General features: G+C 42.6%; 1 long non-coding RNA gene and 1 other non-coding gene across 3 annotated transcripts; both read left to right on the top strand.

The window, feature by feature from the left end:
- Window positions 1–10,237: 10,237 nt before the first annotated feature.
- Window positions 10,238–12,083, top strand: LOC114697303. Of its 2 annotated transcripts, none has more exons than XR_005092016.1 (5): window positions 10,238–10,285; window positions 10,632–10,687; window positions 10,785–10,868; window positions 11,221–11,284; window positions 11,486–12,083. It is a non-coding gene; the product is annotated as an uncharacterized LOC114697303 (long non-coding RNA). The 2 variants fall into 2 exon arrangements; XR_003735141.2 differs by having other exon boundaries at window positions 11,218–11,284.
- On the top strand, window positions 11,340–11,411 carry LOC114697308. The gene has a single exon (XR_003735146.1). It is a non-coding gene; the product is annotated as a small nucleolar RNA SNORD50 (small nucleolar RNA).
- Window positions 12,084–26,168: the final 14,085 nt, after the last annotated feature.

The raw sequence follows: 26,168 nt of genomic DNA, 5'->3' as shown, positions 1-26,168 counted from the left end.
GAATGTACTAGACTGGTTTCAGTGAGAAGTTGGCCATGCTTAGTATCTTAGGTAGGTTGGTATTGCTGTGATGAAATACCATGACAAAGGCAACTTGGAGAGGAAAGGGTTTGTTTGGCTTATGCTCCCACATCACTGTTTATCACTGATGGAAATCAGGGCAGGAACTCAAACAGGGCTGGAGGAAGGCACTGATGCAGAGGCCATGGAGGAGTGCTGCTTACTGACTTACTCCTCATGACTTTCCCGGTCTGCTTTCTTCTAGAACCCAGGATCACAAGCCCAGGTGTGGTTCCACCCACAATGGGCTAGACCCTCCTCATCAATCACTAGTTAAGAAAATGTCTTACAGACTTGCCTACAACCTGACACTGTGGGTGCATTTTCTCAATCAGGGCTCCCTCCTTCCAGATGACTATAGCTTGGTTCAAGTTGACATAAAACTAACCAGCTCACTTAGGGAAGACAGATGTTTAGACTCCATTACCCTTGGGATTTGAAGATCTATCCATGAACCAAGCCATATCATCAGCTAGAACATCTTTGAATCATGAGTTCCATTTAGCCAAAGAAAAAGAAGAGTCCCTTGTAGGTTGGTCGTCCCCTTCAGCAAGACAGCTATTTGTTAACGGAATTGCTTAATTTCTTGGGGTCCCAGCTGGGCTATATCTTGGAAGTAGAATTTTATTTAATGACATAGTTTTGCTAAGATTTTTTTTTTTTTTAAGCTGGGCGGTGGTGGTACACGTCTTTAATCCCAGCACTTGGGAGGCAGAGTCAGGCGAATCTTTGTGAGTCCAGCCTGATCTACACAGTGAGATCCAGGACAGGCTCCAAAGCTACACAGAGAAACCCTGTCTTGAAAAAAAAGCAAACAAAAAAAATTTTTTTTAAGATTTATTATGTATACAGTGTTCTGTCTACATGTATGCCTGCAGGCCAGAAGAGGGCACCAGATCTCATTACAGATGGTTGTGAGCCACCATGTGGTTGCTGGGAATTGAACTCAGGACCTTTGGAAGAGCAGCTAGTGCTCTTAACCGCTGAGCCATCTCTCCAGCCACCCTTGCTTTATTAATAGAATTAATGAGTGCCCATATACTAATTGGTAGCTTTGGATTTAACATTATATACATCTTTAAGGTCACAATGGTTGAGTGGTCTAGTTTCAGAAAGGCCCAATAGCAAGCAAAGTTGCCATCTGAAGGTGGTATAACCCAGGTCTTTTATGTATTAATGATTTTGGGTGGATTTTTTTTTTTTTTTTTTTTTTTTTTTTTAGGTTTTGGTTTTTTATTTTGTTTTTCAAGACAGGGTTGCTCTGTGTAGCCCTGGCTGTCCTAGAACTCACTTTGTAGACCAGGCAGGCCTCAAACTCACAGAGATCCTCTTGCCTCTGCCTCCCCCCCCCCAGTGCTGGGATTAAAGACATGCACCACCACCACCACCACCACCCCAGCATATTAATGTTTTGTGTACAGATGTACTGATTAAGTAGTCTCTTGTTATCAGTTCAAATTCATTTGAGTAAAAGTTGCTGTGGCAATATAACTGAGAAAGCCAACTTAAGAGGAGGAAGTATTTGTTTGGGCTCATGATTTCAGATGATCTGGTCCATGGTCAGTTGGCTTAATTGCCTTGGGCCTAAACGAGACAGTATCCACACAGTGGAGTATATGGTAGAAGAAGATACTCACCTCAAGTGAGTATCAGCCAGGAGGCAGAGAGAGAGAGAGAGAGAGAGAGAGAGAGAGAGAGAGAGAGAGAGAAAGAGAGAAGAGAGAGAGAGAGAGAAGAGAGAGAGAGAGAGAGAGAGAATGGTTGCAAGAACAAGATATATCTATCCTTCAAAGGTACACTGCCAGTGACCTCCTTCTTATGACTAGTTTCCTCCTCCTTAAAGTCCATTCAGCTCTTGCCGGGTGGTGGTGGCGCATGCCTTTAATCCCAGCACTCGGGAGGCAGAGCCAGGTGGATCTCTGTGAGTTCGAGGCCAGCCTGGGCTACCAAGTGAGTTCCAGGAGAGGCACAAAGCTACACAGAGAAACCCTGTCTCAAAAAACCAAAAAAAAAAAAAAAAGTCCATTCAGCTCTAAGTAGGATACCCATCAGTGAGGTTGGTACTTCCACATCTCAATAGCACCAACAGCTAAGGGCCAGAACCTCAACACATGAGATTGTGGAAAGACATTGCATATTCAAACCCTCATTGCATATATCAAGCCAACCTTGTATAGCTAGAGTTTTCCTGCCTTGCCCACAGTCAGGACAAATCTTTGTCACCCGCCTGTCCCACAGCCACTCAGACCCAACCAAGTAAACACAGAGACTTATATTGCTTACAAACTGTATGGCTGTGGCAGGCTTCTTGCTAACTGTTCTTATAGCTTAAATTAATCCATTTCTATAAATCTATTCCTTGCCACATGGCTCGTGGCTTACCGGCATCTTCACATTCTGTTTGTCCTGGCAGCGGCTGGCAGTGACTCCTTCTGCCTTCCTGTTCCTTCTTTTCTCCTCTCTGTTAGTCCCGCCTATACTTCCTGTCTAGCCACTGGCCAATCAGTGTTTTATTTATTGACCAATCAGAGCAACACATTTGCCATACAGCACATCCCACAGCAAACTTGAACTTGCAATCCTCTTTTTTTGTTGTCTGTTCATTTATTTGTTTTTGTTTTGTTTTGTTTTGTTTTTGAGACAGTGTCTCTCTTTGTAACCTGGCTGTCCTGGAGCTTGATATGTAGACCAGGCTGGGCTGTAATTCACAAAGATCTTCCTATCCCTGCCTTCTGAGTGCTGGGATTAAAGCTGTGTGCCACTATGCCCAGAACTTGCAATCCTATTGTCTTAGCCTCCCAAGTGTTTTGGCATCGATCTGCAGCCTCCATTAGCAGAGCCTGTATTGTTCCATGTCTTATGACCTTTGGCACTTGTAAAGGTGGTCATGTTTTTGGCAATATTGACTAATGGGGCCAAAAGAATACCCAGGATAAAACACTTGCTATCTGTACTACCCAAACTGACTTAGTAATCAGGAATCTTCTTTCTTATTTATAGATATTTCCAAGGACAGCAATTTTTGTTTCATTTTTATCGATATTCCTCTGACTACTGGTGTAAGCAGAGTTTTCCTGTGCTGGCAGCCACTCTGGAATAAACACTCAGGGTCTTCATACTAATTATAAATGCTTGGCCAATAGCTCAGGCTTGTTACTAGCTGTCTCTTAAATTTTCAATTTACTCATTTTTTATCTATGCTTTGCCATGTGGATTGGTACCTTTTCTCACTACAACATGCCCATCTTGCTTCTGTGTCTGCTAGCAACTCTTGACTTCACGCTTCTTCCTCCCAGCATTCTCAGTTTGGCTTTCCTGCCCAACCTTATCCTGTTCAGCTATTGGCCAGTCAGCTCATTTATTAAATGAATCATAGTGACCTATATTCACACAGTATATATATATATATATATATATATATATATATATATATATATATATATTTCATATACTGGCCTAGATTTCTCCCAAAAATGTATTTCTTAAACAGGTCCCTGGACCTTATCAGGATTGAGGCCTAGGCTACATTTGTCATAGTTGTGTTTGGGGTGTTTGTTTTGTTTTTGGAGACAGGTTTTTCTCATTATGTAGACATGGCTAGCCTGGAACTCTCTATGTAGACCAGGCTAGCTTTGAACTCTCCAAGATCTGCCTGCCTCTCCTTCCCACCAAGCCCAGGCCACCTCTTGAATTTCCATTCCCTTCTCTTGTTGACAGACAGGTGGTCTATATCCCATCTACCCAGTACAACCAGATGAAAGACAACTTGGTCAGCCTGACACCTTCTCAGGGAACTGGCACCACCCTGAGCTTGCTAGAATGATAAGACCTATGTGTCCTCTGTGTTGTGGTGATTTTGTTTCTGTGCCAAACTGTTCATCAACTAACAACAGGAGTAGGAGGCCTGTTAGGTGATGCACTCTAAAAATTATAGATGTCAACATTGCTTTCCCCACATGAGGGAGATAGAGATTAGTTAACAGTGAGTATTGTCCCCTCGTGGCCAGCAGGTCTTATCATATAGCAGCCTCAGAGTGGTGGTCTACATGTATCACTCTTGGATCATGGCCAAATGAGCTGGTTTCTCCTGACCAGGGACGGATACAGCAGTGGAATTGACCAATTGCTAGAAGATGCACATTCTTTTTTTATTATTATTAGTCTCTCATACATTGCATCCCAACTGCAGTTACCCCTCCCTCCACTCCTTCCAGTTCCCCACAAACACCTCCCCTCTCCCCCAGATCCATTCCTCCTCTGTTTCCCTTCATAAAAGAGCAGGCCTCCCAGGGATATCAACCAAACACAGCATAAGTTACTGTAAGACTAGACACATACCCTCATTTCAAGGCTAGATGAAGCAATCCAGTAGGAGGGAAAAGGTTCTAAGAGTAGGCAAAAGAGTTAGAAACACCCCTACTCCCACTGTTAGGAGTCCCATAAGAACACCAAGCTACACAACCATAACTGATGGGCCTAGCAAAGACCCATGCAGACTCCATGATTGCTACTTCAGTCTCTCTAAGCCCCTAGGAGCCTATTCTGTGGGCTGTGTTCTCCTTGACCCCTCTGGCTCTTACAATTCTCCCCCGCCCTCTTCCTTAGGGTTCCTGGAGCTCCTCCTGATGTTTGGCTGTAGGTCTCTGGAGGATGCACATTCTTGAAGCAGAATAGAGAAGTGCACACACACCCTGGAACAGGAAAAGTTATTGCCAAACACGGTGATATTCCAGCACAGCCTGTGAGGACTTCGTGACTCTGTGCAAAAAAGAAAATGTTCTAGCCTCAGCCAAAGCACACTCTTACATAGGCATGGGATGGTGGACAGGCTGCACAGGACTTCCCCTGCCAACACCTGCCTTCTCTTCTGTTCTAACAGACGAAGTGTTCTTGCTCCGATCAAAGACTTCACTTCTATTCTGAGAAGGAGTTCTTGTTGTGTCAAAGATTTGTCTCCTGAAATCCTAACACTTTCCTGCCTCATAAAGCCACACAATGTCCATGTCTAGTGTCACCCAATTATAAAAGCAGTCCTTTAGCCTTACATTCCTCTCTACCTGCTAATCCACATCTGCCTTCTCACCTTCATCTTACCACAGCCCTCTTTAAATAAACAACCCTCACTGCTGTGCCACTGAGACCATGGGACGCCACCAGCGGCCTTTATGTTGCCAACCCCAGTGATTGTTTCTATTATCAAACTTAATATTTTAGAAGCATTCAACCCAGTTGACCTACTTCTCACTGAAACTCTTCAATTCTGGAAAATCACATTCTCCAATTTTCCCCTCTAGGGGTCTCCTTGGCTAGCTTTTCATCCTCCACTGGAACTCTCAAGTTTCCAGTGTTCCAGGCCCTGTACTAGGCTTTCTCGTGTTCTCTATTTATATTCTTTCCCTGATGATCTCATGCCTGTCATGCTTTAAATTACTTTCTTATGCCAGTGACACTCAAGCCCCAACCTCGTCTCTGAACTTCAGACTCGTGTATCAAACTGCCTGCTTAATGTTTCCACAAATATGAGACAGTTTCTTTCCTTGAATTCATTGACTTTATTGTTTATTCACTGTTTGATTTTAATTTCATAAAATTGCCAGTTGTCTGTCTTGTTGTAAAACCTAGCCCTTGCTGGGTAGTTCAGACCAGAGGTGGAGGGGATCACTACACTGACAAGACAGGATTTTTGAATTTTTAAGATTATTTTTCTGCTTTGAAATAAATGAATTGTGCTTATCATACTTAGCTTGGTGTACATACTTTCCTGTGATTTAACTGAAAGTTACAATAGTGCTATTTATCTTTTATTATATAACAATCTTCTTATATTATAGGTGCTATGTTTTCCAAGGCTGGCTACAGTAAGATGTCTGCATACACTGTGGTGCCAATCCCAGGCTGCTGCTATTATATTAGCCCTTAGCCAGAGATCCTAATCAGCATTTGTCCACTAGCCTTTCTATGGTCCCAACTTTTCTCTTGGAGTTCAGTTTTACAATTCTGATGGCTCATTGAACAAAGTAGCCAAACATTAAATCTAAAATTTAATAAAAAGGACCTGGGAAGGTTGCTCAGCAGTTAAGAGCGCTGGCTGCTCTTCCAGTGGACCTGGAGGATTCAATTTCCAGCACCCATTATGGTGGCTCACAACCACCTGTAACTCCAGTCCCAGGGGATCTGACACCCTTTTCTGGCCTCTGGAGGCACTGCACACACATGGCACACAGACATAAAAGCAATCAAACACCCATACACATCCAAATAAATAATTTTTTTTAATTTAACAAAAGAAAAATTGCATCATCCTCTTGTCCTTGAACTCAAATTCCCATGAGTCACTGGGGCTGCCATTCTCTTCACCACTCGGGTCCACTCTGCCTCCTTTCTGCTACTACAGTCCATCATCACATCCTATCATTTCCTCAGCAATAGCCTGCTTGGCTGACATGATTATGAGTCTGGAATCACAATCATTTGGAAATAAGAGTTAACTCAGATCTCCGTGCATCTTTTTCCTCATTTTTAAAGCAAGACACAATAGCTTGGATCTTAAGTGTCTTCTAAAAGCCCATGTGTTAGAGGCTTGGTCCCCATGTTGGCAGTACGGGAAAGTGGTTGTACTTTTTTTTTGGGGGGGGGGGGCAGGAATTATTTATTTATTTTACTTTTGACACAGAATCTCACTCTATAGACCAGGCTGGCCTCCGACTCACTGAGATCATCCTGCCTCTGCCTCCTAAGTGCTGCGGTTAAAGGCGTGCGCCACTCCACCTGGCACTCTACCCGTCCTTTTAAGCATTGGCCACACATTCTTACTTATTCTTCACAGCAGCCATGTTATTCAGTGGTTGTACTTTTCCATTACTGCGACAAAGTGCCATTTATTTTGGCTCGTGTTTTGAGGGCCCGTTCCACCGTTTAGGAGAAAGAGTGCTGGCAAAAACGGCTCAAGCTGTGGCAGCAGGAGTGTGAAGCAACGGGTCACAAGCCTTCCAGAGTCAGGGATGAACGCTGGCGCCCAGCTCACTTTCTCTTTTTTCACTTTTATTCTGTCTGCCCCGACTCCCGCCCGCCATGGGATGATGCCAACCACATTCAGGGTGATCTTTCCTCAGTTCAACTTCTCTGGAAACATCCTCGCAAATACACCCAAAGGCATGGCTCTTGGGTCATAGTAAATCCTGTCAGGTTGACCATAAACATTAACCAGCATTTAAGAAGCACCTACCAGGTTGTTAGGTCAGCGGAGGTGCACTCTTGAAGGAGACTCTGGGGCTCTGGTTTCTTTCTCTTCTCTTTCATTCCTGGCCATGAGGTGAGTGGTTTTGCTCTGTCATGCAATTCCAACATAGCATCCAGCCTTGCCATAGGCCCAAGGCAATGGACCATCCAGTCATGGGCTAGAGCCTCCAAACCATGAACCAAAATAAGCCTTTTCTTTTCACAGAAGTTCATTATCTAAACCAGTGGCTCTCAACCTTCCTAGTTCAGCCACCCTTTAATACAGCTCAAGTTGTGGTGACCCCCCAACCATAAAATTATTTTCATTGCTACTGTTAATTTTGCTACTGTTATGACTCATAATGCAAATATTTTTGGAGAAAGAGGTTTGCCAAAGGGTTGGAGACCCACTGGTTGAGAACCACTAATCTAAAGTCTCTTGTTACTGTGATGAAAGCTAATACATAAGGTTAAAAATACATACTAGAGCCAGATGATGGTGGTGCACACCTTAAAACCCAGCACTGAGGAGGCAGAGGCAAGTAAATCTCTGTAAGTCCCAGGCCAGCCTGGTTGACAAAGAGAGTTCCAGGACAGCTACAGCTGTTACACAGAGAAACTCTGTCTTGAAAAAACAAAACAAACAAAAACATACTAAAATCATTTTGAAGATTACATTGAGTTAATGATCTAAGAACCTAATACCAGAGCTGTGGAGTTAGTCCAATAGGTAGAGCATTTGCTTTGCAAGCCCAAGACCCGAGTTTGAACCCCAGAACCACATAAAAACGATGCTAGTTGTAGCACATGCTTCTAATTTCAGCACTGGGAGGTGGAAACAGGAGGCTCCCTAGGACTGATATCTCAACCAATCTAATTTGTGAGCTCCAGGCAAATAAGAGATCCCTCTCAAAGGAAATGGGTGGTGTTCATGGGGACAACACCTAAGGCCTCCACGTCCATGTGCACATCTGAGCACATATATTTAAAAACACAAAACTAACACCAAAGGCTGGAAATGTAGTCCAGAGACAAGGCACTTAACTTGAAGCTAACACAAGATGCTATAACAAGTTCTTAACATATCCAAATCGGTTTCCTTCTTTCTATGGCTAACATTATTGTGATGTCCCTCACAATATCTTATCCAAATGATTGCATTAATTATCTAATTAATTATTAATTACATGTATTATCATTACTATCGCATGTGTGGGTGGGTGGGCTTTCATGCCACAATGTATGTATGGTAGTCAGAGGACAATTTTTTGGAGTTTGTTCTCACCTTCCACGTCTACACCGGTTTCAGGGATCAAACTGAAATCACCAGGCCTTCCTGATAAGACTTTTATTCACCAAACCATCTTGACAGCCCTGGTTACACTAATTCTTATGCTGTTTGTTCAGCCCAGGGAGGGGGTCAGGGTCGCACGCCTTTAATCCCAGCACCCAGGAGGCAGAGCCAGGCAGATCTCTGTGAGTTCCAGGCCAGCCCGGACTACAGAATGAGTTCCAGGAAAGGTGCAAGCTACACAGAGAAACCCTGTCTCGAAAAACGAAAAAAAAAAAAGAAATTCCAAAAAAATTGCTGACGGTGGTTACTACTTGGGAGTAGTACTGGGGAGAAGAGTGCCAGAGACGTAAGGACATTTACTTGTCTATATCCTTACATACCACAGGTGTTTTAAAAGCAATGTGAGGAATACGTAAGTTTACGTCGTACATTAGCCAATACTGTGGGGGTGGGGGTGGGGGACACAAAACTAGTAATTATTTTGTCTCCAAGGAGAAATCTCATCTTTATGAATGAGTCCAATCATTCGAGTTTTCTGAAAGCCACCACACATACTCATTCACTCATTTAACAATTACTGACACCGACTTCATAGGCTCTGCTTTAAGCCAAATAAAGAGAAATGCACAAAACCAGAGGTGCTCCTCACACACTGTAACGGGAACTAATGACAAATGCACACATGGTTTTAATTAGTGAAAAATGCTACAAAATAAGGAGCCGAGTTTCCAAATGCTCAAAACTTCAAATGTAGCATGTGCCCCCATAATTCACTCACACATGCCAATTACTGAAGCATTATTTTTGACTCTTAAGTTTGACGTTTGAATTATTCTCTTTCCTTTTTAAATTTATAATTTAGTAGGAAGACACTTAAAAATAGCAAAGGATGGCCGTGTGACTTTAGGCCAACTGACGGCTTTTGACCTGCTTTCTCCTCTGTGAAATGGAGTGCTTAACTTCTCAGGATTGCCACAGAATAACTGTCACTAGTGACTGGTAACAGGGGTGTGGGTGGGGGTGGGGGAGGCCGGACCGGGCTGAGTGCCCAAGCAGGCTTTTGGGTGGCGTGCACGCGACAGCGTGGCCTTCTGCAGACCTGCGGGACCGGCAGGCTGCACGAAGAATAAACGCAGGGCTTTTCGGTTTTCACCCGCGTAGATCTGTGCGCCAAGGGTCCGTTCGGCGGCGCCGCTGGGTGTACCATGGTAGCGCAGCACCGGCCACCGGGCCGGCCAGGCTCCTCCAGCGACCGCGCGCAAAGGCCGCCTGCGCGGCCAAGTCAAGGCCGCTCCCCGCCGCCGACCGTGCTAGCCGACTTGGCTCGAAGCAGGCGGTGACCTCGCCTCCAACTGCGGCTGTTCGTTTGAATTCTGGCGCCACTCCCACGCCACGTAGAGCCGAGCGGCCCGACAGACTCGGAAGAGACGGGTGGCAGCGTGCCGGCGGGAATGCGCGCAGGGATGAACGAGCACGCGGCACGCGGGCGGCGCGCACCACGCCCCAGCATGGCCCGGAAGAAAAGAGCCACGGCGCGCGCGCTCCCACGCGGGGGCCTGGGGGAAAGGCCACGCCCCCGCACGGCGTCGCGGCCAATCGGTGCGAGAGGGAGGGGCAGCCTCGGTCTCACGCCGCGGAGGCTATAAAGGGAGCCGCTGGCGGCGCGGCTCGTTCTTTTACGCCGGGATCCAAAGGCTTTGTGTGTCTCTGTAGGTGAGTGAGCGCTGTGGGTGGATGACCAAGCGGAATACGATGGCGCAGGGAGAAATTGAGAGGCTTCGGTTTTGTGGGACAGCCTCGGAGGCTTGAGATTAGCTTGCTGTTGCCAACTTATTCGAGGAAATGCGCATCTGCAATGGGAGGCTGCAGGATTGGAGCGTAGGCCCGGAGAGTGTAGCTGGGCGGCCTAACTTAATGGCCGCCGGGGTCTGGTTCCTCAACCCCAGCATGGGTGGGTTCGGACACATCGGGATTTGTGGAGGGAGGTTTTATGAGTTATGTGCTGTTCGGAAGGTACTGGTACCGTCCAGAGTCGACTGATTACACAATCCTTTCACAGGAACAATGACGCCGTCATTTTCTGGGTCTTCAAAGCAGTTGCAAAGAGATGCCCAGGTAAGGGTGATGCAGCTTAGTTTTTTAATTGAAAGAGCAATCTTGCCTTGGCAATAGGAAGTGGTGTGGTGCTTAAAATTTTGCTTCTTTTCATTAGATGGAAGAGCGAGGCCCAAACCATCCGAGGGAATTCATAACTTAAGTAACTTGCTAAAGACCTGACTCTTTCTCGTTTCAAAAGGTGTGTATTGAGCCTAGATTTTTAATTTTTATCCCATACAGAACATAGTGTAAAATAAAACGTGCGCCAACAGCTTCCATAATTTTAGTTCTGAAACAATGCTGGCCAGCTACTCCATTTTGTAGTCATGTGACTTAAGCCATATGCCTTCTCCTATGCTTGCCTTTTTAATTTGGAGTGGCTATGCTATTAAGACATTGTAAGACATTAGTCTAATCAGTCATGAATTCTATCTCAAAGATGGTTACCTGGAGAACGACTATAATGCGTTAAGATGAAGTAATCTAGCTGCATAGGACTTTTTATGTAATTAATGCACTTATTATGTCACGGTACTTTTTTCTCCCAGCAGTGACTGCCAACGCATAGAGGTGCCAGCTGCCTATAAGGTTCCTAGAGCTGCTGGGAGAATGAGTGTGAGTGGCTTTTTGTTTTTTTTGTTTTGCTGAATGAACATAGTGTCTTTGGTCTAGTCTATGATGATCCTATCCCGAACCTGAATTCCTGTTGAAAAACTAAAATTACGGATCTGGCTTCTGAGATAGACCGTTACAAAGGCACTGTTGTGTTAAGCTTTAGTGTTGGTGGTGTTGTAATGCCTGTGTTTCTTTTTCTAGGGACAGTGGCACAAGGTTTTGCTGGCGTATAAGAATTGGATGTTGTGAACATGCAGAAAAGGCAGACAAAAGAAGAAATTGACTAGGGGGTTTTGAGATGAGGTCTTTACATAGCCCTGGCCTTGAACTCAGCCATCTTGCCCCCTAGGTGCTAGGGGTTTTGTGCCAATAAGGCCAACTATGATACTAATTTTTATTAATGGATAGAAGATGAGATCATGGCTTCTTAAAAAGGGTTGTTGAATTTCATCTAAGTGAAAATATTGATTCTTTAATTTTATTGGGTTTAAGATGTGGATGGAATTAAAGCTGTGTGGAAGTTTGCAGTGATTCATGAGAATCTAGTAGGATTATGGCAATCTGTCTAGTGAACAGAATTCAGTGTAAACAGGACAGCATCTGGTTTGGCCTGGACAGTTGAGCCTTGTATGTAAGAATTGTATGTTAATAGATTGTCTTGCAAATACATATATGACAGCAGTGTAAAGCATCAGTTTGACAATTTTGTGACTGTAAAATTTGTTACAAGCTGCATTTCCTTATCCAGCAGGGCTTACTGTAAATGCTGCAATAAACGTTCAGTTGAATCAACAGATAACCTGACTGCCCTTTGTGTTTCTATTTGCATGGTAATTGAGGTTGGTGGGCTGTGTGTGGGGGGGATTATTAGGTTTCCCTGACATTAACAAGTTACACAACACAATGATAGTGTTTTGTCTTCTTTTTTGGTCTTTGGAAATGGTTTCGCTACAGACCAGGCTGGGCTTGAGCCTCAAGTGCTGAGGTTAAGGGTGGCCTGCAGTGCCCACCTTGCCCTTCTAACTTAACTTGAGTTTTCCTTTTGTAGTAAGTGCCAAGGGTTGAACTTGTGGTTTTTTGAGACAGGGTCTCTACCACTGTCCTGGTGTTCACAATATAGACAACTGGCCTCAGCTCAGATCCAGCTGCCTCTACTTCAGATTTTAAAATAGTCTCCCAAAGTTGCCTTTGCAAAGTAGTGTCATTGTGCCTAGTTTTAGGTAAATGTTCTAGTGTGCTATCGCTTTTTAGTTTGATAGAATTACATTTGATTGGCTCCTGCTTTGAAGGGTCTAATCCAATATGGCTTTTCCCAGCCCAGTGTCCTAGAATTTTTTTTTTTTTCCCCTGATGAGCAGAGTCTAGTCTTTACCCTCCCCTATAGACAACCCAGTTTCCTGGTACCATTGGACTTCAAATTTCTAAAGTAAATCTTGCTGCCTTTGTTGGAAAATGAAATGGCTGTGGGTACTCAGTTCTTTATGAGATCTTCTGTCCCATTGGCCTGTGTGCCTCAAGCCAGCACCATGCTGTTTGGATGTAGTTGAAGCATGTTTTTAAGTCAGTTCCCAGCTTTGATACTATTTAGCTCTGACAATCAGGGACTCTGTTCCATGACATTTTCTTATTTCTGCTGAAATACAGCAATGTTAATAGGTAAATTTCCATCCTATAGACCTTTACAGAACTCAGTGAATAACAACTTTGGTGTAGGCTTTTGGTATAAGATCCGACCATGGCAACTTTTCCAATTTAGAAGCCCTCTTGCCTGGTTGACATGCACTACTGAATTAAACTGGTGAAAGGGGGGAACCTTAAGTTGTCTCAAGACATCCTAGGGTTTCCTCAATGTCAGATGCTGGTGTATTAATATGACTTATTTTCTTTTGTTATTTTGTCTTCCCCAACCCAACCCCGGGAGCTGAAGACTGAATCCAGGGCCTTGTGCTTGGTAGGGAAGCACTCTACCACTGAGCTAAATCCCCAACCCCTGTTTTTTTGTTTTTTGGGGTTTTTTTAATGTTATTTCTCCTGATGTTTATAGCTTTCACTAACTGGCCTATTTGTTTTTCTTTAGTACTTGAAAAAGTTTTATTTGATGCTCTTGATTGGCTTTATTTTAAGATGGTTTCTATGTAGTCCTGGCTGTGGAACTCTGTAGAAACAGGCTGCCCTCTAACTCGGATCCTGAGTGCTGGAACTAAAGGCCATGTTGATTGCTATAAATTTCCCTGTCTAGCACTGCTTTTGCTGTATGTATCATACAGGTTACGTGTTATATTTCCTTTTTTTTTTTTTTTAATTTGAGGTATTTTTAATTTCCCTATTGATTTCATCATTCATTGGCTATTCAAGAGTAAGTTACTGAATTTCCACGGAAAGTACAAAATGGAGATGCATCTTAGGAGTCTAAGGCAGGAAGATCACTTGAACCCAGATTGGGGCTAACTCAGACAACAGTGAGACCCTCAAGGTTGCACTTTACAAATGATGAGTCGTGAATAACATAGTATATGAAGTGGGGTGGACAATATTTGAGTTCTTACTGGTTCTCTAGTTTTTGTTTTTCTCGGCTTGAAAATTTATCTAAATAGGCTTTAAAAACTTATCTTTTGGGGCTGGAGAGATGGCTCAGAGGTTAAGAGCACTGACTGCTCTTCCAGAGGTCGTGAGTTCAATTCCCAGTACCCACATGGTGAGATCTGGCACCCTCTCCTGTCTACATAATAAATCTTTTTTTTTTTTTTTTTTTTTTTGGTTTTTTTCGAGACAGGGTTTCTCTGTGTAGCTTTGCGCCTTACCTGGAACTCACTTGGTAGCCCAGGCTGGCCTCGAACTCACAAAGATCCGCCTGCCTCTGCCTCCCGAGTGCTGGGATTAAAGGCGTGCGCCACCACCGCCCGGCAAATCTTTCAAAAAAAAAAAAAAAAAAAAAAAAAAAACCTGTCATCTTTTGAGGTCTTATTAATCAATAAGATCTCAGGTCCAGAAATAGGGTCAGATACTTAATAATATTGTATAGTAAATATTAAAAAAAAAAAAAAACACACACACAACTGGTGTGGCACATGCCTTTAATCACAGCAGAGGCAAGTGGATCTCTTTTGAGTTCCAAAGCCACCCTGTCTACAGAGCTCCAGGACAGCCAGGGCTATCCAGAAAAACCCTGTCAGGGGATAGGGACTTAAGAAATTTAAGGCACATTGCACTTTATCCAAGCTGGCAAACAGTTAAGAGCAAGGCAAGGTTGTGAAATGGTTTGTTTTGAAGCCCTCTGACCTCTTTCTGCAGTTCCTTCTGTTTATTGTCTTCTAATGGGTCTTTTAATATAGCATATTCAGTTGATCTGAATTACTGTGCGTGCTCTTTATGTATTACAAAGTATTAGTATGCCAAGGAGCTCAAAGATAAGAATTTCTCTATTCCCTTTGTCAACAGTGGTACAAGATGCCAAGAAAAATCAAAAGCAAGCCAGGAGGAGAGGTGATGGTTCTACATGGCTTTTAATTCCAACAGAGGCCGAAGCAGTCAGATCTCTTGAATTCTAAGCCAGCCTTGTCTACAGAGGGAGTTCCAGAACAGCCAAGACTACACAGAAAAACCCTGTCTTAAAAAATATATATATAAATAAATAAATAAAAGCAATCTTACAGAAATAGAAAATAAATATTGATTGATCAGTTTGGAAGAGGGCCTCACTATATAGACCTGGCTAGCTGCTAGCTTGGAACTCACCCAGACGAAGCTGGCCTTGACTTTATGGCAATCCTGCTTCTCAAGTGTAGGAGTTACAGGCATGTGCCACCATGCACAGCAGAATTTTTTTCTATCAAAGGATTAAACAGATTGAGTCAAAACCAATTCAAGAATAGGTAAAAATACAGTTAGGCCTAAAGAACACCATGCATGCATGAAGTATGGTTTAGAACCTATTTGTGATAAGTTGGTGGGGATGTTGGCATGAGTTGGATGAAAGGAATGGACTAGATCAATGACTGAAGAATTTATACCTGAACAAGAAACAAGTCCAAAAAGGCATCATTTTAGTGGAACTAAATTTGAAAGCTCTACATTTTATAGTTAAAATTAGTTTTCATCAAACTTACTAACTCAAACCTTTTGATACACATTGGATGGCATTTTTTTCACTAAGCATGAAAGACTAGCCTTCTACTTTATGGATGTTGACTAAGTAATTCTTTTTGTTAGTAAAAGGCTAATACTAGTCATTATCAGGGGCCTAGAGTTGTTAAGGAACTACCTGAGAGCTCACTAAAGACTCAAGTCTAAAAGAACAGAACAAGCCGGGCGGTGGTGGCGCACGCCTTTAATCCCAGCACTCAGGAGGCAGAGGCAGGCGGATCTTTGTGAGTTCGAGGCCAGCCTGGGCTACCAAGTGAGTTCCAGGAAAGACGCAAAGCTACACAGAGAAACCCTGTTTCGAAAAATCAAAAAAAAAAAAAAAAAAAAAAGAACAGAACAAAAACTTTAACGGGACCTCACTACAATAATATGAAATGTATTTGCTTGTTTCAGACTGGTTTTGCAGGTTGAGAGCAGAATTTACATACCTGGCTTCAGTAACTTTGGCCAACTGGAATTCAGTTGCCCCAGCCTTGTGTCAGGCTTCCAGATAATCTTAAAATATAGTAAGTACAAATTACCATTTGGTGCTTTCTAAAATTAGTTCTATTGCCAGAAACCTAATCTGCACAGCATTTGGTTTCCAGTCAAGTGTCCTCTGAACTGACTAAGGCCTTAAGAGCTTGCTGCTTGCAATATACAAGCTTCTGGCTGTTTTCATGACTTTTTTCTCCAATTGCCAAGTGGGGATTAGAGCCCTTACCTAGGTTTTGTTTCTTTTTTTTTTTTAAAGACAGTCTCACTGTGCAGCCCAAGTTGGCCTCAAACCTAACTCAAGTTTCTAAGTATTGGGATTTTATAAGCATGAGCCACCATTCTGGTTCTAGAAGGAATCTTCTTTTTTTTTTTTTAATTTTCATGTACATTGGTGTGAGGGTGTCAGATCACCTGGGACTGAAGTTACAGACAGTTGTGAGCTGCTATGTTGGTGCTGGGAATTGAACCTGGGCCTCTGGAAGAACAGCCAGTGCTCTTAACCACTGAGCCATCTCTACAGCCCCTCTAGAGGGAATCTTAACTGAGAAAATGTCCCCTTAAGATTGGCCTATAGGTAAGTCTATGGAGCATTTTCTTGATTAATGGTTGACATAGGAGGGTCCAGCTCACTGGAACAGTACCACCAATGGTGGGAGGGGCTGGATAGTATAAGAAAACAAGCTGAGCTGAGTGGTGGTTGTTGCCAAGCATTTCATCCCCGTGGTCCAGAGACAGGCAGGATCTCTGAGTTCAAGGCCCGCCTGGTTCACAGATCAAGTTCCAGGACAACCAGATCTGCACAGAGAAATCCTCTCTCAAAACAAATGAACAGTTCATTTTCTACCTTGAGTTCTGCCCTGACTTCCCTCGGTGACTGAGTATGGCCTGAGAATTGTAAACTGAAACCCTTTCCTCCCCAAGTTTGTCACGGTGTTTTATCACAGCAATACAGAAGCCATTAACTAAAATAAACTTCTTCCTAAAAATGTTTTTGTTTTTTGTTTTGTCTTTTTTTCAGAACTGAGGACCGATCCCAGGGCCTTGGGCTTGCTAGGCAAGTGCTCTACCACTGAGCTAAATCCCCAACCCCCCTAGAAATGTTTTAAGTAATTATTTGAAAATCTTCACATTAAGACTGTACATTCAGGGTCTGGCAAGACAGCTCAACAGGAAAAAGCACTTGCCACCAAACCTGATGACCTGAACTTGATCCTGAGAACCCACTCCCCCAACCCTACTTGCCCTCTGATCCTCAAATTCAAACCATGGCATTCAGCATTTGTGCATGTGCACACACAAATAAACAAAATACAAAAAGAAAGACTATGTTTAGGGACTATCTCTAATCACTAGAGGATTTTCCCTGAACCTATAGAATACATAAAGATTATAAGGAAATAAAGTGTTGCCTCATGGTATAAGGATGACTCAGAACATGGGACAAAATTTGAAATAGATCACATCAACAGAATGAAGGGTAAACACTGATTATCTCAGTAGGTACAGAAGAAAAAAATACTGGATAAACTCAGCATCACTTCATGAAAAAACATTACAAAAATGAGGAATACATTGCTGGGCAGTGGTGTCACATGCCATTAACTCTAGCACTGGGGAGGCAGAGGCAGATGGATCTGAGTTCAAGAACAGCCAAGGCTACACAGAGAAACCCTATCTGACAAAAAAAAAAAAAAAAAAAAAAAAAAAAGGAATAAAAAAACTACTCAAGAAACACCATCTGTAACAGTGTTGTCCTGAATAAGAAAAGGAGCAAATGTTTCCTTGACAATTGAGAACAAAAAAAGAATTTCCAGTTTCACAACTGTTATTTAATAGAGTTGAGCCAGGCATGGTGACACATGGGTGTAATCCCAGCACTAGAAAGGCAGGTAGGTCTTTTTTAGATTGAGACCAGACTGGTCTACAGAGTCCCAGGACAGCAAGAACTACATAGTGAGATCCTGTCTCAAAAAAAAAATTTTTTTTAAAAAGGAAGAGAGGGCCTGATGAGATGGCTCAGGGATTCAGAGCACTAGCTGCTCTCCCAGAGGACCTGGGTTCAGTTCCTAGCATGCACATGGCAGCTCACAACTGTTTGTAACTCCAGTTCCAGGGCATCTGGCACCTTCATAGAGACATATATGCAGGCAAAACACCAATGCACATAAAAAATAAAATTTAAAAAAAAAGGAAGAGAAAAGAAAAATCAACATTGTTAAAATGTACATGCTTACCAGGTAGTGGTGGCACACCCCTTTGATCCCAGTACTCAGGAGGCAGAGGAAGGCAGACCTCTTAGTTCAAGGACAGCCAGAGGTATACACAGAAACCCTGTACTGAAAGATAAAAACAAACAAAATGTTAGAAATTCTTACAAGAAGATACCAATGATATTTTTTACAGAACTAGAAAAACACTCCTAAAATTTGTGAGGAACCATAAGAGACCTTGAGTAATCGGACATCATTAGCAAAAAGAACAAGGCTGGATGCATTAAAATACCTGACTTGAAAGCATGTTTCAAAGCTATCAACCAAATGGCATAGTACTGGCATGAAACAGACACATAGACCAACGGGACAGAATAAAAAGCCCAGAAATAACTGCATATTTATAGCTAACTGATTTTCAACAAAAGCAGCAGGAATATATGTTGATGAAAGTAAGTACCTTTATTGAGCCCCCATGCATATAGTAACTATTACTATACTCCCAATTTTCATGAAGTAAGCTTTTTAGGTTCCCTATGTAAACGAGACACAGGGACTTGACATTTAATAGTGGTGAAGCATGTGCTATCGTGTACGAAGCGTTGTGAAATACAGAGAAGATCCCTGTATTTCAGGTTGAATGACAAAAACTCAAAATGAATCAAAGGCTTAAGTGTAACACTTGGGAATAGGAAGCTACTCACAGAACTAAAAAGGCTGCATAGCAATGGACAGAGTGAAGAGATGCTTAGAGCTGAGCTCAGTGACAGACAGTGTGCTGAGAGGCTGATCACAAACTGAAGGGCTGGGGCTGGGGAGACAACTCAGTGCTTGGGAGTGTTCCAGAAGGCTTGAGTTCAAATCCCAGCATCTATTGTCAGGTGAGTCACAACCACATGTACCTCCAGCTCCAAGGAGGGATCCCACACCTCTGACTTCTGTGGGTACTTGGATTCACACAGGTATTCAAGTACACAGACACACATACACACATACACATACAAACAGAATCTTAAAAAGAATAGAACAAACTGGAAGCGCAGACTGGATAACTTAGTGAGCACCTGCCTCAAAGTAGGAACAGTTCAGCCAATAAGAGACACTTGCTGTCAAGCCGGGGAAACCAGCTTGTACTCTGACCTCCACACGCATGACATGGCACACCTCAACACACACACACACACACACACACACACACACACACACACACACACACACACAAAATAGATGTAATGAAAGAGAAGAACAGAACTTTTTTTTTTTTTTTACATATTAAGGAGGAAAGGAAGGTAGAAGGGGAGAGAGAAAGAAGAGGTCTGAGGATAAAGCTAAGAGGTAGTGAGCCCATCTAGTATGTATAAAGTACAGGCTTGAATCCTCAATACCACAAAAAAAGGGAGGGAAACCCCTTACAACTGGAAAAAAATATTTGTTAATTGTACATCTGTCAATATACAGAATATGTAAGAAACTCAACTCAGTAGCAAACCCTGACTTGATCTTTTTTTTTTTCTTTTTCTTTTTTATTTTTTTTTTTTTTTTTTTTTTTTTTTTGTTTTTCGAGACAGGGTTTCTCTATGTAGCTTTGCGCCTTTCCTGAACTCACTTGTAGCCCAGGCTGGCCTCGAACTCACAGAGATCCGCCTGGCTCTGCCTCCCGAGTGCTGGGATTAAAGGCGTGCGCCACCACCGCCCGGCTCTTTTTTGATTTTTCAAGACAGGGTTTCTCTGTGTAGCTCTGACTGTCCTGGAACTCACTCTGTAGACCAGGCTGGTCTCAAACTCACAGAGATCCATCTGCCTCTGCCTCCTGAGTGCTGGGATTAAAGGCATGAGCCACCATCACCCAGCTCTAATTTCTTGAAATGGAAACTAGTAAAGGCACTTGCCACATGAACGTGACCATCTGAATTTGATCCTCAGATACCATAGAGAGAACAACTCCTGAAAGTTGTCCTCTGACCTCTATATTCATGCCCATACTCATGTATTCATCATACATGCATGAACAATAAGAATTTACATCAGGCAATGGTGGCACACACCTTTGATCCCAGCACTCGAGAGGCAGAGCCAGATGAGCCAGGTGAATCTCTGTGAGTTCAAGGCCAGCCTGGTCTACAGAGTGAGATCCAGGACAAGCTCCAAAAGCTACACAGAGAAACCCTGTCTGGAAAAAACCAAAAAATAAAAATAAAAATAAATAGCTATGATGAAACCATGTTGCATATCCATTGATGAATGTGATCCACATATACAACATCTTATAAAAATGTCAAAATGTTCATGCCTTTAATCCTAGAACTTGTAAGGTAGAGGCAAGAGGATCAGGAGTTCAAGGTCATCCCCTTGCTGAACTTCATAATGAATTTAAGGCTAGCCTGAGCTAAATGAAACCCTGAGTCAAAAAAACAAAAACGTTTGAAATTCTTACATTTGGTAGAACATGCATGATGGCACTGGGTCCACCTGGCTCTGCCTCCTTAGTACTGGGATTAAAGGTGTATGTCACTGCTGCCCAGTGACAGTGAAAATTTTAAGTCTAGACTTCTGGAGAGAGATCTAAGTTATAGAAGCTATAGACATAAAGTTTGAAGTCATTGGTATATGGTGGGTATATTTAGAGCTACAAGATTATGACAGGCAGTGGTGGTGCTTGCCTTTAATCCCAGAATTTGGGAGGCAGAGGCAGGCAGATCTCTGTGAGTTCAAGGCCAGCCTGGTCTACAGAGTGAGTTCTAGAATGGCCAGGGCTACACAGAGAAACCCTGTCTCGAGAAAAAAAAAAAAAAAAAAGAGTAACAAACAAACAAAAACAGGTGCAAGGTTATTTTATTTATTTTTGATACTATCAGGGGTGAATCCAGGATTTTACACATTCTGGTCAAATGCTCTATTACTGAGCTACATCTCCCAGAGATTTTTGTTTTGTTTTATTTTTCAGATGTTCTTCATATGCCCCATATGCTAGTTTCAAATTTATGGGCTCAAGTGAATCTCCCACGTCACTAAAGTAGCCAGGAGTAGGAGAACTCACCGCATCACACACAAAGCCAACAAGCTAAATAAGACAACCAGGGGAATGATGGGAAAGAGAAGTAATCGATAAATTGAGCTCTGCGGTATTCCACAATTAGGACATTTCAGATTCATTTCGTTCAAATTCCAGACATATTGTGTTGTCAGGTTCAGGTGCTGCATGTAGAACAGGAATCGGGAATGATGAAGGAAACCTAAAGCCAAATGAGCAGGAAAAAAAAAACAAAACAAAAAAACCAGGGATGAGAACGACACAAATAACCCCCCTGGGGGCAGGGGGACACTTGGAATTTTATGCACAGCACTGCATGGGAAGAAAATGGAAAGGGTGACTTTTTGAATGACAGATTTGCAAAGTAATAAAGTAACCTTCAGGAAAAAATGAGATGAGAAATTTAACAGGTGTAATAAGGGTTTTCATCAGACCTTGTGGAACTCAGGGAAACAGAGTTGGTCAAGGTCACAGGTTTGTCTCACAGTGTTAAAATGTCAGTGGAGGCTGGAAACTACCTATTTGAATGAGGCTAACTGCATATTTCTTCATTATTCTCCTACTGTGCTTATCAGCTTGGGAGCAGAAAACAGATAACCAGTTTAATCGAATTTAGGAATAAATCACCTGGGAGTATCGGAGCAAGGGCTGTCAAGGGTATTGAGGACACAGGAAAAGTGTTAAAACTATGGATCTTAAGGTCCAGGCTGCTGGATCCAGGATGGACATAAAAATTCTGCTAGGAAACTATCCCAAGTAAGAGTGAATAAACACTAGGTGTGCCATAGGCAGGTACTGGTGAAAACTAAGTAAAATCAGACCCTCCCTGACGATGCTACACAGAAGCCCATAGCTTATCGTTTTTTGGATTCCTGGTTTATCCTTCTCTAGCCCTGAAACTTGAGTTCATTGAAAACAGAGACTGTCACAGCTGTGTGTTCTATAAAGTCAATGGAGAGAGTGGGGTAATGACTTCTATGGAATATTTTTCTAGTTGAATGAAATTCAGTGTGTGTATTTAAGGTGAACACTGGTTAGGTATGATTTAAAATTTCTGAAACAAACAAAAGAAATAAGAAAATCTGGAAGCTGTTGAGGATGGTTTGTGTATATTCCCCTCCAAATTCACATGTTAACATGCTCCAAAGAAATGCAATCCGGACTGAAAGCCTCCACCTGTGATAAAATTCAGAAACCAGAATCAAGAGGCACCCATATTTTTGTTTGTTTGTTTTGTTTTATTTTTGTTTTTGTTTTTTGAGACAGGTCTCTGGCTCCTGCTGTCCTGGAACTCACTCTGTAGAACAGGCTGGCCTCAAACTCAAAGATCTACCTGCCTTTACACCCCCGGCTGCCGGGATTAAAGGGGTATGACATACTCAAATCTTATTTTTTAAAAAAGATTTAGCCGGGCAGTGTGGTGGCTCACGCCTTTAATCCCAGCACACTGGAGGCAGAGGCAGGAGGATCTCTGTGAGTTTGAGGTCGGCCTGGGCTACAGAGTGAGTTCCAGGAAAGACTCCAATGCTATACAGAGAAACCCTGTCTCGAAAAAATAAAAAGATTTATTTATTTATTTATTTATTTTATGTATGGGTGTTTTACTTGCATGTATGTCTGTGCACCTTGTGTTTACGTGCCTACAGAGCCCAGAAAAAGGTGTGTCATATTCCCTGGAACCGAAGATACAAGCAGTTGTGAGCCGCCATGTGGATGCTGGAAGAACAGCTAAGCGCTGAGCTGTCTCTCCAGCCCCAGATATCATTTTCATTACTGACCCAGAGGACTTTAGTGTTTGGTGTTCATTCTCTCACTGCTGTAATTACATTTATCAGGTATCAGCGACAATCCGTGAAGCACACCCTCCCCCCCCTTTTTTTTTTAATGCCGAATGTTGTTTATTGAAGGAGGAAAGAGGTCTTAAATACAGGCTTACAGCACAATGGGAGAACCCCAGAGGGCAGAAGTTCCCTACCGATGTTTTACAATCTTGCATCGAAACTGTTAACGCCCATTATGCAGGATACACAGACAAGGAACTTCCCTTAAGCATTTAGGAGGAAGCACACTTTTGTATAAAAACAGGTAATGTAGGCGGCGGCGGCGGCGGCGGCGGCGGCGCGGCGGCGCGGCGGCGGGCGGCGGCGCGGCGGCGCGGCGCACGCCTTTAATCCCAGCACTCGGCAGAGGCAGGAGGATCTCAGTGAGTTGGAAGCCAGCCTGGTTTACAAAGTGAATTGCAGGACAGCCAGGACTGTTACACAGAGAAACCCTGTCTCAAAAAAAAAAAAAAAAAAAAAGCCGGGAAACAGTGGCGCACGCCTTTAGTCCCAGAGCCAGGTGGATCTCTGTGAGTTCCAGGCCAGCCTGGTCTACAGAGTGAAGACCAGGACAGGCACCAAAACTACACAGAGAAATCATATCTCAAAAAACAAAACAAAACAAAAAAATAGGTAATGTATGTGGCCTATGTTTTTATTGTTGCTAATGTTTATATTGTAATATTTATATTTAATATAATTTAATAATATTTAATATAATTTAACATTTAATATTTATATTGTAATAACTAGAGGTTAATTCGCTTATGTATATAATATGTATATATTTATATTTAAATTTTAAAAATGAGCAAGGCCTGGGAGTGCACACCTTTAATCCCAGCACTTGGGAAGCAGAGGCAGGAGGATCTCTGTGAGTTAGAGGTGTGACTGATCTACACAGCCAGGCCTATGTAGAGAGATTCTGTCTCAACCTGGTACACATCTTTTATCCCAGCAACCAAGGTAGGAGGATTTCTTGTGAGTTTAAGGCCAGCCTAGTCTAGATAGTGAGTTCCAAGACAGTCAGGACTACATAGTGAGACCCTGTCTCCAAAAGTAAAAAAAAAAGAAAAGAAAAGAAAAAAAACAAAAACAAAACAACAAACAATAAATAAACAAGCAAACAAATAAAAATTTAAAATGAGTGCAAAAACACTCTCAGAGAACTGGCAAGATGACTAAGCTGGTAAAGACACTTGTCAAGCCTGACAGCCTGAGTTCCATTCCTAAGACACATGGAAGAAGGAAAGAACTAATTCCTGCAAGTTGTCTATTGACCTCCACACATGTGGCCTGCTACATACCTGTACGTGTACACACACACACACACACACACACACACACACACACACACACACACATTGTAATTTAAAAAAACTTTAAAAAATATCTCAGAGTTTGATAGCTCCATAATGTCAAAACAGCTTTGAAATTTGTGGATCCATCTCAACATGTGTGAATACAGCTCTCTATTTGCAGATGGCGGTGGGTGGAGGGCAGCTTGGGCATGTTGAGACATGGTTTCATGTATGTTACACTGGCTGAACTCTTGACAAAGCTGAGGCTGATCTTGAACTCCTGACTGTCCTGCCTCCACCTCCCAAGGGCTGGGATTACAGGTGAATGCCACCATGGCTTTACTTTCTTTAAGCATCTGGTTTGCTTTAAATCTGATCAGCTATTTTTGGTATCAAGTCATCTTAATAGGCTAGATGAGTGATGATTCAGAAACATACAAAGGTTCACACTCATTTGTTCATTAAATAAACACATACTCAATGGTTAGCATGTGTGGGTATTGTTCTGTGATGGCAATGAATCAAACAGATGAGAATTCCTGTCTTTGTGGAGCTCATAGTTTAAAAGCAAAGGAAGAATACCACCAATAGTATAAAGCGTGCTACTAAATGAAAACTGATATAAAAATAGAATATGGGCTGTTGGGTGTGTTTGGAGAAGTAATTGTTGTTGTTACTTTGGTTAAACACAGACTCTGATGCTTGCTAACTACATGTTCTAACACTGAGTTATACCACTAGCAAATTATTACACAATTGCAAATTATTGTAATATTAAATGGGGTTGACAGGAAAGATGTCCATAAAAAGTTGAGATTAATGAAGCAAAAGTTTTTAGAGTATTAAGGATTGAACCATTCACTTACATCTGGGAGAGGGCCTTTTCCATGGCAGTGCCTTGGGGACAAGAGTATGCACAGCAGGGGGAGAGTAGAAACAGGATACGCGGATTCTATAGACCCTCATGAGTCATCCAAAACTATGGTGAAATGGGAAGCACTGCAAAAGAAAACATAGACTCTAAAAATGATTCATGCACATTTAATGCCTGAACCCTCCAGGGCCCAGAGAGTGACTCCTAAATACCTTTTACTGTTTGAAGAAATCAGAGCTCAAAGGAGAAAGGCTGACTACAGATCTGAAACAAGGATTGTATGAAATGTGCTTGGGAAATCTTTCTCTAGGAGACTCCAAGGAAGCCAAACTGCCAAGAGTGTGTTAGAAGAACTCAGGAGCTTGCTTGGAGGAGCTCCCACTGACAAAAGAGGGAACACATTTCAACTTGAGCAGTTGAGAAGTACCTAGCAGACTATCTTAGCACACCTCTGGACATGTCTATAAGAGCATCTCCAGAGAGGATTAGCTAGGAGGCAACGCCCACTCTGAATATGGCAGGCTGGGGGTCAGAATTGAGCAAAGCAAGGAAACTAGAAGCTAAGTTCAGGCATTGTGTCTCTCTGCTTCCTGGCTGCCATGAGGTTTGGAGTATTGTTCTTTACACCCTTCTGCCACAATGGACTGAATTCATGAGACAAAATAAATCTTTTCTCTTTAAACTGTTTTTTTCTTGGGTATTTGGTTACAGAAACAACAAAAAGCTAACAGAGAAGTTGATGCCAGAGATGTGGGGTCATTATAGGGTTCTTTTTTTGGTGGTGGTGGTGGGGGGTTGAGACATGGTTTCACTGTGTAGCTAACCTTAGCTGTCCTGGAATTGACTCTGTAGACCAGGCTACTCACAGAGATCTGCCTGCCTCTGTCTCCCAAGTGCTGGGATTAAAGGTGTGCACCACCACTACCTACCATAGTGTTTATTCCTTTTTTGTTTTGTTTTGTTTTGTTTTTCAAGACAGGGTTTCTCTGTGTTACAGCTCTGGCTGTCCTGGAACTCACTTTGTAGAA

The sequence above is a fragment of the Peromyscus leucopus genome, chromosome 7 (assembly GCF_004664715.2).
Source record: "Peromyscus leucopus breed LL Stock chromosome 7, UCI_PerLeu_2.1, whole genome shotgun sequence".
In the NCBI taxonomy this organism is placed as follows: domain Eukaryota; kingdom Metazoa; phylum Chordata; class Mammalia; order Rodentia; family Cricetidae; genus Peromyscus; species Peromyscus leucopus.
The sequence above is the reverse complement of the archived record's forward strand: the minus strand, read 5'-3'. Positions and strand labels throughout refer to the sequence as shown.